The sequence below is a fragment of the Panthera onca genome, chromosome B3 (genome assembly GCF_046562875.1).
Source record: "Panthera onca isolate mPanOnc1 chromosome B3, mPanOnc1 haplotype 2, whole genome shotgun sequence".
NCBI classification, from domain to species: Eukaryota; Metazoa; Chordata; class Mammalia; order Carnivora; family Felidae; genus Panthera; species Panthera onca.
In genome coordinates, this window is record NC_138344.1 from 102,543,738 (window position 1) to 102,564,949 (window position 21,212).

The window sequence follows — 21,212 nt, forward strand, 5'->3', positions numbered from 1 at the left end:
TCTTTCCTTCCACCAGAATATAACCTTCATGGGGGTAGGAACATGATTGGGTTCATTCTGCAGTCAAGCACCCAATGTCAAGCACCTTGCTTAGTGCATAGATTCTGAAGAAGGAAGGAAGAAAAGAAAATAGGAGTAAAAAATGATGGGGATTGGCAGATATGGGAGCAACAAAGGAAACATTTTTAAACACATGAGCAGCTTGCTCTTACATATGACACACCATCTAATGCTCACTTTTCCCTTGCTGGGGGTACCAGATACTGTCTGTGGTCACTCAGGTCCATGCTTACCTTTCTTTATCCATCTCTCTACCTCTGGGGCCGGAAGCCTGTTAACTACATTTCCCGGACCTTTTAGCCAGCTGGCTTATGAGATTCTGCCAGGGGGAGGTACTAATGGGAAAGTAAAAGGTGGGAGAAAGGGAAAAGCTGCTTTAGTTTCCAGCTCTGGGCAGCAGTAATGGCAATGAAAGCCATGTCAGTGGGCAGCAAGTGTCTCTCCCAGTTCTTGTTCAGTAGCCAGATTCTGACAGTTGGCAGTGAACATGAGCTGTGGGGACATCATTTCCCCTTAGCTCCTCTGGGGGCTTCTATAATTACTTATTTCTGAATATCTTGTACTTTGAGCCCCCTAATCCCTCTGTCACCTTTGTAACCAATGACCTATATTATTAAATCCTCTCTGAAATATCTGGAATACTTTCCATTTTCCTAGTTAGAAACTGGCTGCTACATCTACACTGACCATTAAACATCAACAAATGAGCAAATCAATATCTGTACACATCCATTTTTGGTTAAAGGAGTATTTACAATGCCACTTTGAACTGTAAAATGCATTTTGATTTATCTTTTTTTTGATAAGAATGTGTTGCCTTATTTTTTTTGATTTTTTTTCAATATATGAAGTTTATTGTCAAATTGGTTTCCATACAATACCCAGTGCTCATCCCAAAGGGTGCCTTCCTCAGTACCCATCACCCACCCTCCCCTCCCTCCCACCCCCCATCAACCCTCAGTTTGTTCTCAGTTTTTAAGAGTCTCTTATGCTTTGGCTCTCTTCCACTCTAACCTCTTTTTTTTTTCCTTCCCCTCCCCCATGGGTTTCTGTTAAGTTTCTCGGGATCCACATAAAAGTGAAACCGTATGGTATCTGTCTTTCTCTGTATGGCTTATTTCACTTAGCATCACACTCTCCAGTTCCATCCATGTTGTTACAAAGGGCCATATTTCATTCTTTCTCATTGCCACGTAGTACTCCATTGTGTATATAAACCACAATTTCTTTATCCATTCATCAGTTGATGGACATTTAGGCTCTTTCCGTAATTTGGCTATTGTTGAGAGTGCTGCTATAAACATTGGGGTACAAGTGCCCCTATGCATCAGTACTCCTGTATCCCTTGGGTAAATTCCTAGCAGTGCTATTGCTGGGTCATAGGGTAGGTCTATTTTTAATTTTTTGAGGAACCTCCACACTGTTTTCCAGAGTGGCTGCACCAATTTGCATTCCCACCAACAGTGCAAGAGGGTTCCCGTTTCTCCACATCCTTGCCAGCATCTATAGTCTCCTGATTTGTTCATTTTGGCCAAATGCATTTTGATTTAAACAACACATGAAATAAAGAGACAAGTGACTAGCAACAGATATATTAAGTATAATTTCCAATCAGTAGTTGGAGATGTGTTTAAAATCAGAATAATGGTAAGATAATGCAGAGAGATATAGTGAAGTCAGAAGGTTCCCAAGCCAGGGCATCTGCTAGCCAGCTCTCTGCCTTGGGAGACTCACATCAACTCCTTTGCCTCAGTTCCACTCTCTGTAAAATGGGCCAAATTAGGTTAAATCTCAGTACGCTGCTTTATTTTTTAAAGTTTATTTATTTATGTTGAGAGAGAGCATGAGAGATTGCATGTGAGTGGGGAGGGGCAGAGACCAAGGGAGAGAGAGAATCCCAAGCAGCCTCCACACTTAGCATAGAGCCCATTGTGGAGTTCGATCCCATGGATCGTGAGATCATGACCTGGGCCAAAATCAAGAGTCAGATGCTTAAGTGACTGAGGCACCTAGTGCCCCAAATCTCAGTACGCTTCAAAGGCTAGAATTTTAAGGATATATGCCTTTGAGTCAAATCTTCCTTGGACAGCTGGGCAGGAAAATCCTCTATTTATGTGGAGAGTCTGGGCTTGGGTGGAGCTTCCAATTAGCCTGACCCTGAAATGCATGTCTGTGTGCAGATCTCTGTTAGCACATCCCAAGTCCCATTCATTCCCAGATGTTTGTCTTCATTGTGTGCAAAAGCTGTGGATGCCAAGTCATTGCCATGGCAGTGACCTCTTAAGACCCTTCACGTTATACTCACAAATGCAATAAAGCAGGTTCATGCAAGGTGCATATGATGAAATTAATGATGAAATTAATAGGAGGATTGTGCCAGGAACCTGTCACATTATTAAATACAAAAGAATAGTTCTAGACATTGCAAGCCTGTTTGCTACTGGCAAGTTTGCTCTGTTATATTATCTTTGATTTATGTCCCTTAATGTGTTCCCTCATCACAATATATATTTTGTTAATATTAATGTATTTATGCATCTTGAAATTGCCTAATTAATCCCTTGCTTTCCCAATGAGTTATGTAAGTTGGTGAATTTATATGATAAATATTATAATGAAGAAAACACAACAATGGAGCATAAAATACTAACTTAATTTACCATACACATAACAAAGAAGTTTAGGCTATGATTTCCCCTCTGAAATTAACTAATATTTCTTATTGCTTTTCCTAATTAAAACTTATCCCTTTCCTACATCCTAGGGGTACCATTTTTATTCCTACACATATTTAAGAGCTACTGTGTATCAAGTCATTATGTTGGGTATTTTGGGGGTTACTAAACAAAACAGCACAAGATCTCTCAACCTCATCACTATTGATATTTGAGGCCTGATAAGTCTTTGTTGTGGGGGCTGTTGTCCTATAGGCTGTGTAGCAGCATGCCTGGCCTCTGTTCACTAGATGCCAATTGCACCCTTCTCCCTGTAGCTGTGACAACTAAAAATATCTCTAGACATTGCTAAATGTCCCCAATGGTGTGTGTCAGAATCGTTCCCCACCCTGTTTTGGTCATCTGCATACTCAGTACTTAGTACAGTGTTCGGTACATAGTGGATCCTAAATAATACTTGTCAAATGTTGAATGAATAAATACACAAATAACTAAACAGGCCAAAAGAGAGGTACAGATAAAACACAGTAAGGATCTGGAAGAGGAATGAGTCGCTCCTGGAGGGGCAAGGGTCCAGGAAGAGGGTTTCTAGAGGAGATACCATGGGGAAAAAGAGGCCAGGAGGGCTTCCTAAGTAGAAATGCTCTGGACATGGACAAGGGTGAGCTGGGAGAAGAGATTAACTGGTGTGTAGGGTGGGCAGAGGGCAGGTTGGGGACAGGGCAGAAGGGACTTGGATTCGATCATAGAGGGTCTGGAATGGCAGGTTGGAGTTAAATCAGGTTCAGAAAACCATGGGAAACAACTCAAAGCAGTGATTGAGCGGGGATGTAGCGTATATCCTACCAGCCTGAAGACTGGCCTGGTGATGGTATATAGGGTAGAGAGACACTGGAGATGGAGAAGCCAGTGGGACATTTTTATAGTGTTTTGAAAAAGGACATAAACTAGGCTTACAAGAGGCACAGGAGTTCTGAGGGCAACTGAGTCGATTAGGAAGGATTTGAGGTAGTGTACTAGTTCCTTCCCATGGTAGTATAACGTCCAAGCTCCTTTGCCGGACATTTAAGGCCCTTCTTGACTCTCTACCCTCTTCTCCCATCATATTCTCTATCAATCACCCTTACCCTCCTACTCCCATCCTCTTCTTAGACTCAGCTGATGCTTATTTCCTGCAGTATTGAACCAGAGTCTTTCCAACAATATCTGCCCTTCACAGTCTTTCTGGAACACTCTCTCCACCTTCATATGCCTGGAAAATGACTATTCACCCTTCCAAATGCTGTTCAGGTGCTTTCACTTTCACAAAACATGTTTGGATCACTGAGTAAACACTCTCCTATATCTTGTATATATTTATATTTTTACACAGATCACATTGTTTCGTGATTATCTTGTATAGTCTTCTACTAAACTGTTAGCTCCTTGAGAGTAGTAGGAACTGTGTCTTATTCCATTTGTATTTTTTTTTTTCTATTTGTTGGGCAAAGTGACTAGGAAATAATGTTTGTAAAATAAGATTCTTCAGGTTTGGTGCTTAGGAAGTCGCTAGTAGTTTTCCAGAAGAGTGTCGGTGGAGTAGCAAGGGTGGAAGTTGGTTAAGTAAGAGTGGAGGGCTAAGGGGTGAGACAGAGGTGAGAAGCAGAGGCATTGGTGGAGATGACTCTGTCAAGAAGTGTGGGGACAAAGGGCGAGCATAGTGATCAAGCTTGTGAATTCCGGAGTCAGGATGTTCAGTTCAAACCCTGGCTCTACCACCTACTAGTGTGTGACCTGGGGTAAGTCCCTTAACTTCTCTGTGCCCTTTCCCTCATTTAAAAAATGGGCAAGATAATATAGCACCTTCCCTATAGCATTGTTGGGGATCAAATCAGTTAATGCACTTAAAGAGCTTAGAATGGTACTTGACACATAAAGAGTGCTTCAGAGCTATTCACTTTTGAAAAAGCAGACTAGACAACAGTGAGATAGCAGAGTCAGGGAAGTGTTGATTGGGTGGTTGGTCTTCTGCTTGGCAAGCTTAACATATTTGTAGGCTGAGAGAGGAAGGAACAGGTTCAGAGGGAGGGATTGGCAGCAGGCAAAAAGGGGGAGGATCCTTGATGGAAAAAAACATCACTAGTGCAGCAAGCCTTCCCTGGGACTGGAAAGAAGCAACAGATATGTAAAGAAGCTAGGGGAGAGAGGGATGATGAGGCAACACATTTGAATATCACTTCTTTTTTGTGAGGTGTGAGAGACCTGTTGTATCTATTGAGTTTTGCAGGTAGATTCTGTTCCCCTCTATAGCACTTCTCTTATGATTTTTTTAAAAGTAATTTTTCCTTGCGTGTATGTGAGATGATGTAAGTTATTAATTAGAGTTTATAATAACAGAACATTAAAATCAACCTAAATGTCCCTTTTTTTGGAGACTGGCTTATATCCATTATGGAACTCAAGAGAATACTATGTGGCTATAGCAAGGAACGAAGAACTCTTTATGTACTGATTTGGTCTGACTACCAAGAACTGTTGTTGAGTGAGAAAACTGAAGTGCCTAACAGTAGCATAGGACGCTACCATTTTAAAACCACTTACTGTAATAAAAAGAGGAAGGGTTAAATCTAAAAGGGCACATTCATAGATGCCTAAAATACCCCTGGTATATACTGAAAAAAATGATTGGCCTCAGAGGGAAGGAACTTACTGGCTGGGGACTAGAGTGGAAGGGAGATTTCTCACTATGTATCTTGTGGAACTCTTTGAATTTAGAACATGACAATGCACTCTATATACAAAAAGAATTAAATTAAAAATATTGCAAGTGTCCACAAATTATTCCAGTTCTATTCCTGATATTTGGTTTGATTTCTTGGGGCTTACATGTATAACAAGGACAAGATGAGCCATAATAACAATATTAAGCAAACTTGCTGTTTATAACCCCAAACGCCTTCTCAGGAAGGACATTGCCATGGAGAACAAGTCGAGCACCACAGTCATTGGTACATGTGGGTTTGGGAGTAGGTGCCCTGAAGCAGCAGAATTTGCCTGCATAAGAAAGGGGTTCCTAGACTAATCTCAGACAGAATAACTGAGAAGTTTGGGATAAGAGAGTGTAGGAGCAAGCAAGATGAGATACAGGGATTGGGTTGCCTATGAGAAACTAAAGACTAGGGCAGCCAGACTGACCAAGACACAATTTTATGTTGTTTTTCTTTTGTATAGAGCATGATGCCACTTCCTTGTGATCCTCGAATCTTCATTCCGCTACAGATGATGGTTGTGGATATCTTTCCTAGGGTTGCCGGGAGGAGCAAATGAGATCATACACATAGGAGTCTGATATATAATAAGCACTCAATAAATCTTAGTTGTCAGTAATAAGTAAAATGATTTGAACTTGTTTTGAAGGCAGGGATTTTGGAGACTGGGTACCCAGTTTGGGTCAATTCCAGAGTGGAGATCAAGGGATGCTGAGTGAAAAAATTTCAGCAGAAGCAGGGAATTGGAGGCTAAGGACAATATGGAAGTATAAGCCTGTGGAAAGCTGAGGAATTTTGAGGAGAGACCTTTGGACTTTGATAAAAGGGTGCGAATCCAACTCATCTACATCTCAGGTGGCTGTGAAACCCTAGCTAACATATGAGTTACAGAGCCAACCAGTGCCCCAAGTTCATATGGCTCTGGTAATTACAGTGGGACAGCAAATATTTCCCATGTGCCATGACTGGAACTCGGGACCTGCGTTGACTCCAGGCAGATACTGAGGGGGCTGTCAGGGAAGAGTCTGTCCTTGCTGCTCATTTCACATTTTATAGCTGGCTTTAATGTGATCCAGCCTAATGAAAACCAACAGCATGTTTACAAACCAGAATTATCTACATTTCATAGAAATTGTTGCCATGGTTTTACAGCTTGAAAATGAATTTAGTTCCAGGAGGAGCCCACCCAAACATATCCAGCACTTCTGGGTGTCTGTTACATATAGAACATGGGGGTCTGATTACCCTCAAGGTCATTTCTAATGGCCAGAGTTCACCAGGATTTGATACAATTATTTAAATTCCTGTCTTCAGAAGGAGGTGTCTCTGGGGAATTACATGGTGCTACCAGCAGCTGCTGTGTAGATTTAGACTAAGTTCAGGTTATTGGAAAATGTTTTTTGTGAGTCAAAAATGTGGTGTTACTTCCTATCTCAGTTGTCTGTTGTCATTGCCCCAAATTATTTAACCTGTCTTTGGTTCTGCCACAGGTTCTGTGTCTTCCTGATATTTCTTAAAGCAGTAGTACCTGATTTTCCACATTCATTTCCCTGAGGCTATAATGCCATGTGTAAGTGCAGCTGGGTTTGGAGTCACAAAACCATGTAGTTGGCAAATTTGGGATGTCCCAGGGATTTCGATATAGAGGATTTTCCTTTATAAAGATTTATATTTTATTTTTAAATGTTCTTACCTCTGGAAAAGTGTCATGCTTTAAAACCTCCTCCTTCTCTATCTATATTATTTATCCATTTTTTTCTGTCTGTCTATCTATTCAATCTATCCTTTAATGTTTATCATACCTTATTTAAAAAAAAAAGCAATTTGTAAGTAAGGAGGGCAGGTAGTAGTCTAACGACATACTTCAGAGTATTTCTGACCTTGTCCTGATCTGGTGCTGACCTCTTAGTTTTTATGTGTAGGCCCTGACTCTTCTTTGTAAAATGAGGCATGTCTTGGCAGCAAGAGACTGTGGTAAGGAGATCTCAGTAGCATTGGCTGCTTACTCCAGGCAGGGACTCTTACATTTCAGCCTGGGCAAGCTCCTCCTGGATGGATCCCTACTCAGTCTTGGAATGTGTCCACTATGGCAGCCTCATCTCATTACAGTGCAAGTTCCAGGCATTTGTCACAATGAACTCATATGCCCCAAAACGGATCAGTGTCTCTGTGAAATTTGACAATTGGCAGCCTCCTGGCAGAGTGGGTCTCAGGGTCTCAGAAAGTCGGCTTCAGCTGGGTGATTAAGCTCTGGCTGTTCTCAGTTTTGGAGCAGTCTTGTGTTAACGGGTGGCCAGCATATCAGAGTCATGCATTTGTACATTCCACACGTATTAAGCGCCCTCTGTGAGCCAGGCACTCTGAGCCACTGAATATTGGAAGGTGATCAAGACCCCTCCAATTGTTCCCACTCAGTGGCTGGAGCTCTGTACTCATCTGGAGGTGAGCCTGAAAGCTCTCTGACCCTTCTGGGGCTAACTAGGCCCTTATTTGGCAGGAATGGTAGAGGATCCTCAGAGTCCGACCTGGAGTTGGCCAAAGGGTTATGCTTTCTACCCCAGGCTGGGGCACCAGGGCCTGCAGAGCTGTGTTCTTCTTCTGCTTCCTCATGGAAAGGACCACAGTATGGTGCGGGAGGGAGTGAATTTCTACCCTCTTTGCTGTGGTTAGAACAGTCTGACCTGAGCTCCTATAGGGGCTTTACGGATTTGGCCTCTGCAGGCTGGATGGATAGCAGAGCTTTGGGTCTAGGAGTCTGAGGGGAGGAGGAATGAATGTGGCCAGAGAGATGCATTCAGGACCAGAGACCTGATCACAGACCAGGGTAAGATAGAAGCAAGGTCATAGGATGGATGAGGACCAACAAGAGGGCAGAAAGTGTGGGTGCAGGACCCAAGACAAGGAGAAGTAGATTGGACACTCCTGGCAGGAGGGGTTAGCTCTTTTCCCCTTATATTCCCTGCATCCAGTGTGGCCCTTCCTAGAAATGCTCATTAATTTGAATTAAATTCCATAGACAATTCTTTAAAACCCATTGTCTGTATATCAAAATGTGTATTAAATTCAGGCTGACAGACCACCACCACCCAAGGTGTAAAGGATGGAGGAAGAGGCAGTCTTTATGTACTGGCTTCTGCCATGCACGGGGCTAAGCCCCTCACCTTCATTATCCCAATGAAACCTTTAAAGAACCCCACAAAGTAGAGAAGACCATCCCCAGGTAGATGAGGAAACAGCTTCAGAGAAGTTATTTCCCCAAGTTCACATGACTATGATGTGCTAAGGATGGGACTACAATGTATAGGAGTCCGGGTTGGTCTGATTTTCAAAGCCCAGATCTCTTCCTCAAACCATCCCTGAGAACCCTGTGGGAGCAAAGTTATGACTCAATCATATTTGTGCTGCTGGCATTGGGCCTGAATGTGGAAAGTAATCAATCAATGTGTTTTTGATGAATGAATGGATGAATGAAGGAATGAGTGAATGAATGAGTGATGAGTGAGTGGTGGATGGAGCTGCATCTTTGTTCATGAATATGTGATTGATGAGTCCTTGGCCATGAAGTTCACACACGTGAGACAGATGGAGACTCGGGTTTTGAGGTTTTACCAATAAAAGGCAGGAGTCACATTTTCTATTTCGTTGATGTTCTATATTCAGTAGGTGCTGCATTAATACCCTATTGATAATATTGCTCCCATAACCTGAACTCTTTCACAAACAGCTGGGGTCTCTAAAAGATAGCACCAAATTGGTTCAAACCCAGTGGAGGTTTTGGACATTCGTTCAGATATGAAGGGAATACTTGAGACTTTTTCTTCCTTTATCTGAGCCACCTTTACTGACTCACAGTATTGAAAGATTACAAGGTCATTTCTAACTGTTTCTGGGACTTCTTGCTGCTCTCTTCTTGAAAGCAATTTAAAATCTGTCTGTTCACATGCACATTTTTTACAAACAAAAGTTTATTTTCTATATATAGAAAAATGCCACCAGAGGACTAATTTGGCAGCTTTGTTGATTACCCATTGTAATGAGCCTTATTACATAATTAAAAGAATTTTTTTTCCTAACTGCATTTCACTACTAATTAACATTTTACACATTTTGCAGTGGACACTTTGGGTTGAATCAGAAACATAATTATGTCATTTCTATGCAAAGAGGAGCTTATGAATTATTAATTAATATTAAATCTGTTGATTAAAGGCTAATTCATAAGTAAACATATTACAGCTCACCATGTATTGCTCTCTAGATGCTTTCAGTTGTGATTTCTGTGGACCCTTGTCCCTTGCTAAATATCAGGGCAGGAACTAAAGAAAGACAGAAGTTGGCCACATGGATTCCAAGGAACAAAAGTAATCCATTTCAAACTCTTTTTTTTTTTTTAATGTTTATTTATTTTTGAGAGAGAGACAGAGTGCGAGCAGGGGAGGGGCAGAGAGATAGGAGGGAGAGACACAGAATCTGAAGTAGGTTCCAGGCTCCAAGCTGCCAGCACAGAGCCCGATGCAGGATGCGAACTCACAGAGGGTGAGATCATGACCTGAGCCGAAGTTGGACGCTTAACTGACTGAGCCACCCAGGCACCTCCATTTGAAACTCTTTGTGAATTTTCAACCACAATTATGCTTTTTGCATTCTGTGTGCTTCTAATTGTGAGGCACATGTAGGGTGCGGACAGGTTATGGAAAGTAAGTCACTCACTTCCTTTATTTTCTTAACCTTAAACAGAGAATTGTTCTCTTCTGATGCAGGGGCTGCCCAAGGCCACACCAGCTGGGGAGTGTGCTGAGGAATCAGGGTCTCTGGAGTGTCTGGGGCGGCCCTTCCCAGGGAAATGGCCGGGATCTCCACCAGCCTCAGGTGGGGAGTGGTAAGCGTATGGAGGTGCTCCCAAAGGCCAGTTGTCTTTGGGTCCCCTGTCCTGACTGGTGATGCTCTGGCCTGGCTCTGCCCTTCCCCAGGCCGGCTGTGATGCAGCTCGTGTCCTACTATGGAGGTACAGCTCCGTCCTGGTCCCCAGCAGTTAGCTGGCGACACTGATGAGAAGCCCCGTGCTTAATTACGCTTCATTTTAGGCCACAAACTGTTTTGCTTCATACTCCCGGTTTCTGTCACACCTCTACCAGGCCATTTGCCCTGGAATTAGCATTCTTGTTTTAGTGTGTTTGCTAATATTTGTAGATTATTCCTAATTTCTGCTTTCTGAAGTTCACTTTAAGTAGCAAATTTTATCAGTTACTTCTGTGGTAAGCTTTTTAAAAAAAAATTCACCAACATGAATTCCATAAATCCTTGCCTATGTTACTCATTTACCATGGGTTATCTTTTTTTTTAATTTTATTTATTTTGAAAGAGACAGGCAGTATGAGTGGGGGAGGGACAGAGAGGGAGAGATAGAATCCCAAGCAGACTCCTCACCCCAACGAGGGGCTTGAAACCATGAAGCCATGAGATCATGACCTGAGCCCAAACCAAGAGTCAGATGCTTAGCCAACTGAGTCATCCAGGTGCCCCAACCATGGGTTATCTTTGATTTACCTTGGCCTGGCAGCTCTTAAGCTAACCTGAGTTCCCTGTCGTTCACAAATGTTCTGTGTCACCGTGTGTGTGTGTGTGTGTGTGTGTGTGTGTTGCCTTCCTTTATGGGAAGAGTTACTTTCTGCTGCTTGGGGAGGTCCAAGCTAAGAATTACTGGGTGATACTTTCTACATCACTGTTTTAACAAATTCACACACACACACACACACACACACACACACACACACACACTACCATTGTTGGCAACATTAGCACAACAATATGTTCTGTACTTGTATGTGTTTAGTAGGATTATTTACATCCTTCACTTTATTTGATCCTCATAATTCCCATGTAAGAGAAGAAAGTATTGTTATGCTAATTTTATTCATAAGTTTATGAGTTCATAAGCCTGTTTATCACAAACAGGCTAAATGGCTTGGCCCTTGTCCTACAGCTAGTTACTCTTGAAGGCAGGAACAGACCCTTGTCTTTAGCTTCTGCGTATAGCTCTTCTCAGGACATAAGATCCCATGAGCCCTTGCTCCATCCTCGTGTCCCCCCACGTATGTCCATCTGGTAAAAGGGGAACATGTGGGAACGCTCAGTTATTAGACTTTATGTGCCTTCTCTCTGAATACTTCTCCAACCTGGTTGATCCATTCTTTGCAGTAAAGAGTTCTCACGGCTGGTTAGAGTATAAACATCCCTAGAATGAACACCATGTCATATCATCAAAGTCACTTACCCTGGAGTGATAAAGGTTAATGATTCCTTTCCCAAGAGCGTATATGTCTAGAAGTGAAGAAAGCACCACTGACATGGGTTGTAGAGATGTGGGGGTCCAAGATGTTTCTTCACAGTGGATATAGACCTTCTAGCTCCAGCAGGACCGTCAAGTTGTAACCTGACATAAGCTGGTCACAGAGCTGATGACTTGATCTCACAGGAACATCGCTGGTAAGAAAGGCTCCACTTGATGTGGAGCCTGGGTGGCTCAGTCGTTTGAGCGGCTGACTTTGGCTCAGGTCATGATCTTATGGTTGGTGGGCTGGAGCCCTGCGTCGGGGTCTATGCTGATAGCTCAGAGCCTGGAGCCTGGAGCCTGCTTCGGATTCTGTGTCTCCCTCTCTCTCTGCCCCTCCCCTGCTCACATTCTGTCTCTCTCTCTATCAAAAATAAATAAACTTTTTTAAAAAAAGGAAAGACTCCACTTGAGACCCAGTGACAGATGGAGGGAGCTAGATGTCCCTTTGTACTGGCTCTGGTCACATGTGATGGCCCCTCTTCATCTTCCCCACCTTTGCTTGTAGATAAAATGTATCTAACTCCTGACTTGGAGGGCCAAGGCCTTGTCATTAAAACTGGGATTGTAGCTTTGATATGAGGATACAGACTACCCCGGCCTTTTGCCCGGGAAGTGATGCTGTCCATCAGTCCTATCTTGATTTTTGTACTGCTGACCAAACTGCTGCAGTAACAGGGCTTGTCATTCCAGAGCAAGTCTCAGCTCTCTGGTCTGCTGTTCTACCAGCTGCCCTATTGGAGACCTTATGCTGTTGATTACACTGGATCTCCTAGTTGGGTATGCCCCTTACCCACAGGTCATGGCTTGTGCCTCTCCCTTTCCCCACCTCATCCCCTTCCCAGCCATGGACAGCTCAAAATAGGGACTTCAAAGTGTCCTGGTCCAGATATTTTGTATAAAATTTCAACAGTTTCAACAAGGTAAGATCTTGTGGTAGGGAGATATGGTCATATACCCTGCTCTTGGTTTCCATTTGCCTTTATAAGAAATGGGTGTACTACTTTCTTAGATTCTTCTGTAGCATCGAAATTATATATGCATAGTTCCTGAAACTTAAAGGGTATTCTATAATCGTTTACTCAATGGAGAACCTGAAGTCTAAAGATTCCAGCGCCTCAAGTGCCCTAAAGACCATCCTACCTCCATTGCTTTCTCCTCTGCCTCAGCGCACTCACTGCCAAAATGTTTCTCCAGTGCACCCCTCAGCCAGCCTCTGAGATCTTACTATGTCCACTTGGTACCTGGAAGGGGGTCTAATCTGGAGGTCCCGGACAGACTTCCTTGAGTCTTCTGCCACTGAGCTTGGCCTGAGGTGTTGTTGGCAGTGGGATGGAATTTAGGCCCTGGTCAAAAGCCGAGATGTCAGGATTTCACTCTTAGCCTAGGGCCCAGGAGAGAGAAGTGAGGAGAGTTATTATATAGGGGCTCAGAAGACTTTAATTTGACCCAACCTTGTGCTGATCCTGGAAGATGGCACAGATAAGGAAGTAACTGGGATCCCAGACTCCCAAAGGTTTAGCAGGTGCGGTTGGAAGAAAAGCCTAGGCTCTTCTAGAACATAACCCAGTGTTCCTCCCAGACCTAGCAATAGAACTAAAGCCAGTGAGAATGAGTTCTGGTGCTGTTGTAATCCACTCTCTCAGCTTTGCCTCATCAGTCTCCAGCACGGACCACGCATTCATTCTTCTAAAATGTTTTCCTCCTTATTTGTGATTCCACCTGCATCCATGCTCATGATGAATCCCAAAGTAGAGCCTAGCCCACCTTCCTTTGCACCTTCTGCTGGCTTACCTGGTCCCGCCCTGAGGCATTTCTGCACCTCTGATTCACATCCGTGTGTAGTCCTGGCTGCTCATGCAGCTGCAGCTAATCAGGGCACTGGCAATCCAGTCGAGGAATAAATTATTTAGGGAGGGCTGAGCTGCTGTAACAAGATCCAGCAAAATTTCAGTGGCCCCAGAAATACAGAAGTTTATTTCTCTTTCACGTTGTCATCCAGGGAAATATCGCGGGTCAGTGGCTGACTCTCCTCATTATTCAAGGGCCCCGGCTGGTGGGGATTCTGCCATCTTCAACACCTGATTCCCAAGGCCACTTGCGGTTTGCCTTTCCCCACCCTAGGGGAAACCGAAAAGAAAGCATGGAAGGGCTATGTATATAGCCTGGTCTTGAGCCTTTACAGCCTAGAAGTGGCCTGCATCCCACTTCCACTCACATTCCACTGTGTATTAGTTACATGGCCACACCTGAGTACCTGCAAAGGAGGCTGGGAAATAGAGCCCAGTTACAAAGCCCAGTTACATACAAGAAGAGGAACTGGGTTTGGTGGACAGGTAGCAATCTCTGCCATAATGAAGGAGAACACACACATGAAACTGCAGATCACATGTCTGAAACATGAACCCAGGGGGGAATAACACTAATTATGAGTAGCAGCAAGCTGTGAAGGAGATCAACTTCCCAAGACTTTCTGAATATATTTTGCTTTGAGTATGGTGACAAGGATAGAATGAGCAGAAGAGATTTTAGGTGTGGTCATACACACTTTTCCAGTATAACCATCCATTTGTGCAGTTAATTCTTTTGGTATGCCAACAATAGGAATGAGCAAGTGACATATTGGAGCCAGAACACAAATTAGCTTGGCTGGAGGACAAGGTCCATGTTAGGGGAGTAACATGCAGAAGAAGCGTGTGAAGCTGATGGAGTAGGGAGAACAGATAAAAGGTCAACACCCTGCTATGGAAAGCAGAGATTATATGACAGACCAGAGGAGAGTTCTTTCTGATCGAACCAGCAGCTGCGTGTAGAAAATAGTAGAGAGAGATCATAGGTATCGAGACAGGATGAAGGCAATTACCAAAAAGTTAGAGATAAGGGAATGAGTCCTGGATTAAGACTGAAACTAGAGAAATAAAAAGAAAGATACTGTTAACAAAGAAAATGTGCAGGACATGGGGACTGATCTGACACAGGGGTGGGGGTGGCGGGGTGAAGAAGAATGCATTTCTGAGCGTGGAGAACCTGGTACCATTGATGGAAGACAAAGCGGCAAAGAAGGATGGTGAAGCATTGCCTGCGTATTAACCTTTTATATCCAAGTAGAGCTGTCCCGTGGGTGATATAACACTCCAAGAAGGATGGGAAATTAGGGCTAGACACGCTAAGTCTGGGAGAGATGTGCTCGTGAATGATGCTGAAATGTGTACAGTACCTTAGGACAGGTATAGAGGGCGCCTGGCTGGCTCACTGGAAAGAGCGTGTGACTCGGGATCTCAGGGTCATGAGTACAGGCCCCACATTGGGTGTATAGATTGCTAAATAATAGTAATAATGATAAAAAGAACAAGTATAGCAATGGAGAATGACTGACTCAGGATGGAGCCGGTGTGATATGCACATCTGTGATATTTTTGTGTCTGTTGAGCTATTACTAAGATGATTTTGCTCAAATGAAATCCTGACATCAGGAAACCAGCAAGAAACATAAGAAGCAGTGATGCATTCCATTTTTATTGTGTCTTTTATATGTGGACACAAATGTTTTCTTAATTGAATGTCCTCATTTTTCTAAATTCTGCTAGAGAGGTTCAAGTGGGATAAGGCACAGGGAGGTGAAGTCATTTGCTTTTAGTTGCACGAGTTAATGGCTGCAGTAGTGATATAACTCAAGACCATATCCATTAGAACAGTGTTCCCCAAGTCTGAGAATCGATAATCTATGGTTTCATTAAAGCAAAAGCATGATGCTTGAAGACAAAAGCATGTCACAGTGTTTCCTGGCACCATAAAAGTTACTTTAATATTGAAATTTTATCCCTGTTGTTCAGAGTCACACTTTGTATGTGTTATTGAGTGCTTGAAAACAGAAAGCCGTAAGGAACCTTTATTCAGCTGGATTTGGCTGTTTTGGTCTCTGGTCAGGCTTCCATTCGTTTCATCTCTGAAATCTGATGATCTAATCTAATAAAATTATAAAAGATTCTAAACTGCTCAGCACTTAATCAGCTTAGTCCAAGAGAATTAAATCAAAGCCCTAGGTGTGCACACTTCATTGCTCAGATGCAATCTCACCCTGGGAGACAATCTTATTATTTGGTTACTTATTATTTGGGAGGCTGGAAGGTTGGGAGGGGACTGCGTGAATTTTGAAAGATATGCCAAGAACCTAACACATGGAGGCAGCTCTATGGCTTTACTTGTGAAAAGTAGGGGTTTGGCTGCAGACAGATAGATCTGACCCACGTGCCATCACTTACTAGTTATGTGACGTTGGAAGTTCCTGAGCTTCAAATTCACCACCCATTGAGTTGAATTAATAGGACTAACATGGTAGTGTTAAGAATTCATTGAGATTTTATGTACGCATAAAGCTTTCTGACATACGTATATACACATATATGCATATATATTCTAGCCGTGTATATGTACACATACACACATATATATCTCCTACTGTGTGTGTGTGTCCCAGCACTGTGTTTCACAAAAATGCATGTTGGCATTATTATAATTACTAATTATTCTATTGTTTAAAATATTTTATTATTTACTTATTTATTTTAGAGAGAGAGAACGTGAGCAGGGGAGAGGGGCAGAGGGAGACAGAGAGAGAATCTTAAGCAGGATCCTCACTCAGTGTGGAGCCTGACATGGGGCTTGATCCCACGGCCCCGGGATTATGACCTGAGCCAAAATCAGGACGCTCAACCCAGTGACCCACCCAGGTGCCCCTAAAAATATGTTTTATTAAAAAAATATAGCAGCGGGCTCAAAGAGTGGGGGAAAGGCTACCGGACATATTGTTGAGAGATGTTTGTTCTGACTGCATCATGACAGACTTCTGGAAGCCAGAAAGAGACCGATGCCTGGTTATTATGTTCCCCTCCTAGAAAAGACAATTGAAAGAACATAGCTCTGGTGCTGGTTCTGAAAGGTAAACATCACTGGCTGTAGTCCTGAGAAGAATTTTGGGGACAGCCCACTTCACGCCTTATTCCAAGTGTGGAATAGAACATGTCCCCTGGGACTGGGCTGGGATGAACCCAACACTGTGAGAAACTCAAGAGAGTTTGGGGGGCATTTTTCTCTAGTGCCTGGTCTTCTTTGGCTCTCTGCGGTGTGCTGGGGAACAAAGCTTCTTTAGCTTCCGTCCTAGAACAGGCTCTGATTCTATTTTGACAACAATTCAATTTCTCAACTGAATTTTCTGCAAATATGGAATCTGTTAATAATCAAAGCGGCCTCCTCAGGAAGTTGTAAATTCATCTATTCATTGAACATTTATTAGTGCCCTGCTCTGTTCCAGGCACTGGAAGTGCACAGACAAGACACACAGTCCTTCTGGGCTCATAGGATCTTCCCAGTGTGGGGAGCTGCCAGGACACAGGTGGACATGCTCAGCCCTGCGGATGCTGTGAGAAGGGGAGTCTCAGCCCTAATGAAAGTCTACAAGTAGAGCCCACCCCGTCTCAAAGGTTGGGGAATACTGATGACTGGCATGTTACTGTTCCTTAGAAGAACTCCCTTAAAATCATCTCAATATTCACAGCATTTCTTTTATGCTTCTGAATCCTATTGCAAGATTTTGGTTCAGGAACTATTTTGAACTTTTAACAGTAGATTCTGTTGTGACTAAGCAGTGCCAAAGTAACAACCGACATTCTGAGGATATTTATAAACGTACTTTGTCCTTCCAAGGGAGAGCTATTTAGCATTGCAGAAAGAGGTGAAGTGCCACTGAGTACTATTCCCTGTGATGCTAGAAATCCTAGAAAGTTTTCACTATAGCTACGTGAATTCCTGACAGTGTATAGCTTCTGAAATTTATCTCTTCACTCCCAGTGCCTTTTTAGTCCAAGTGCATAATAATGGTTCTGAAGTCGATGGGTTAGGTATTCTTAAGGCTGCTTGCTGTCTCTGTGAAAGGCACTCTTGAGTTGTGCAGTGCAGAACTTGCACGACTGAATATGACAGCCCTTAATTTAGGTAGTTTCAAATCACAAAGAGGTGGCTTCTTGTTCCTCCCCTACCATGGGTCAGGATTGATTATAAATATTACTGAAATGAGAATACATTTGAGTATCCATCCAAATACATGGAACCTCTTACTGCCTTTTTTCTCATTATCTATGATTCATATGTGAAGAGCTGTGTCATTTGGATTTGCATCTATGTTCTATCTCTGGGACCTTGGGCAAATTACTTCACCTTTTTGAAGCTTCATCTGTAAAATGGGATGATAATGGCTAATAATTAATGAGATTTCACCATATGTCAGACAACATTCCAAGTCCATTATCTAATTTAATGCAAAGTACCTCAGTGAGGTATTGTTGTCATCACTTTCTCTACAGAAGAGTTGACCAAAGCTTAAACTTTGGGATCAAGATCTACCCAAGGTCACCCAGGAATTAAGTGCAGGGGTCAGGACTTGAACCCAGATCTGCCTGGCTCAGATGCCCATGCAGTTCACTATGCCATCAACTAGTCACATGGACTGATGTATTACAGTCCCCATACAAAATGGATTTTTCGCCTGAGTTAGCAAGGTGTCAGTTAGCACCTGTCTTATCATTGTTTCAAGACAGACTTTGGTGATGCTCAGATTTGCCTTGGGAGGTCTGATTCAGTGAACAGGTAGCAGCACCTCCTTCTAATACTACCTTTGACTGAACACACTGTGCAGGACTCCATAGCTCTACTAGAAATTTTAGATGACACTTTGTGTTAATGCTAATAAATATTCAGTTCTCCTCCATTCTTCAAGTGATATTTGAATCTACTTGAAATTTTTTTCTTGGCTGGTTGACAGAGTCAACAGTGAATTCTGTGAACCTAAAATGCCATACCTCTGTCTGAATAATTAATATATTCTAGCAACAGCAATCACTGGACCTTTTGGCTACCCACTTTGATTGTGTTCATCCAGTTGGACAGAACACCAGTTGTAGCAACTTGAGATTTTCTAAACGAGGGCTTAAAATAATCTAATCAGTTGTCTGGGCTGCTTTCCCATGAAGAACAGGTGTTGCAACATAATTGAGTCCCTGATGTTGTCCCTGGAATAAAAGAGGAGAAGACAAGTGAGCTTGGGTCTCCATATCGATGACCAGAGAGCATTGTGTAGGATGCTGAATGCCCCGAGGCTGAACTCAGAGTCTGAGGCTCCAAGTTCAAGGCCTTTCCCCAGACCAAGTCCAGAACACTGTGTTGATTGAATCATGTTAGGGTTTGTTTTTCATCTTCATTTTCTTTTACTTTAATTTTTTGAGTAATTTTCTCTGATTACAAATTTTTCTCTGTTCTTTTTGGCAAACTTTTGAAAAATAAAAGCACAATGAAAAACAGAGGACACTTATAATGCCACTCTCTAAAGATAACTGTTATTAATATTTTAATGTATTTTCCAGTAGATATAGATGTAGATATAAGATATATAGTTTATAACTACAATACCTTCCTGTTGCTGCCATAACACATTACCACAAACTTAGAGTCTTATAATCAGACACATCTATGACTCTGTAAATCAGAAGGTGTAAGTGTCACTGGGACAAAATCAAGGTGGTGGCAGGGTGTTCTTTTTGGAGACTCTAGGGGAGAATCCATTTCCTTGCTCATTCAGGTTTTTAGCAGAACTCAGTTCTTTGTGATTGTAGGAATGAGATTCTCATTTCTTGCTGGCTATACATCAAGGGCCATTCCCAGCTTCTGGGGCAACTCACATTTCTTGGCTTGTGGCCCCCATCCCCATCTTCAAAGCCAGTGGTGGTTGATCAAGTCCTTCTCAGGTGGTGTCTCTCTGACCGCAGCGGGGAATGTTTCTCCGTTTCAAGGACTCGATTAGATTGGGATCACCTGGATAATCCATTTCAAGGTCTGTAACCTTAATCACTTCTGCAAAGTCTCTTTTGCCATGTGAGGTAACATAGCCAGAATTGGAATGTGTACATCTTTGAGGGCCATTCTTCTGACTACCAAAATGACGTTGGGAACATCCATTTATTGAAGGAGTCTCAACTTCAGTGTGTATAAGATTCACCTGTGGAGCTGTAGGTTTGAGGTGTGGTCTAGGAATCTTTATTTTAGCAGGCTCCTCCTATGATTCTGGAACAGTGGTCCATGAATCGCACTTAAGAAAGCTTGGTCATGGCGTCAGCATCCTTCTAGCATATGTATTTTTTAATGAATGCATAGCATGCATGTATCATTTTCTTTTGTATAAGTCTTTCATAACCCTATTGGTAATTACTTCTTTATACCATCCACAATTATTTCTTTATCACACCTCCTTTAAAGGAAAGGAAATGCAAAACTCTTTCACATTTATGAGCAATTCTGTGCCTGGGTGTGTAGTGTTTTGTTTTTGTGGTGGCAGTGCTTGTATTTGTTCATTTATTGGAGCATTGAGAACCCCAGGGCCTCTATCTTTCCAAATGTTAAGAAGAGGCTGACAGCATTATTGATCATCTGCCTGTCGCAGTGACTGGCCACGGTCTGTTCCTGCAGTGTTTGACCATTGCATTTCTGTCGCTGGAAGTTGCCCTGCTCGCTGGGGATGGCAGAGAATGCGTTTTCTGAAGTTCATAACTCACCCAAACCTCCTGGGTTCAGTGTTTCCACCTGAACTGGAAAATTCTGATGTGCAAGTTCATTTACTTTTAAAATGTTCTGTTTCTAAGACAAAGGGTTCAGAAAATCCCTTGTAAATGGCTTCCAAAGCTATCAGAGAAGTGGAGACACACATTTAATGACTTAAGTAGAAAGGAATAGTGGCACAAATATCTTCCTTAAATTACTTAGTTTTAAAACTGGAAAAATATTGGGTAAAACAACAACAACAACAAAAAAAACCCCCAAACCTGGGGGTTCCATTTCCTTATACTTGAGGTTTGGAAAATAATTGTAAACTACAAAGAATTGTCATTTATTTATTTATTTATTTATTTATTACCCTAAAAGGAACTTGGTTATGTTGAAATCTTGGAAATTTAATGTACAGGAGGTTTTTTCCCCTCCTAAATCAAAATCTTTGTAATGAAACATCATGTGCATTCTTCATTCTGCTACAGATTAAGATTTCATTTTCTAAAACCAGAGTTGATAGCATTAAGTGAAACATAGTTCAGACAATTTACATTTTACTAAGCAATGAATCTGTTTATAGGTACAGGAGTAGGCTACTGTGAAATTAGTGACTCTTATGCAATGTGGAGGCCTAATGGGGGCTCAAGATTGACTGTGAACAAACCCAAAGGGAAGGACACTATAGAAGATGAACAGACAATTCCACTTCCTAAGCTGTTTTTGAAAAGAAAGTCCTGGAAACTAATAGTTTAGTGTCTAAAGGAATGTGGTTTTTTTTCTTTCCTTTGCTATAAATAAATTGTTCCA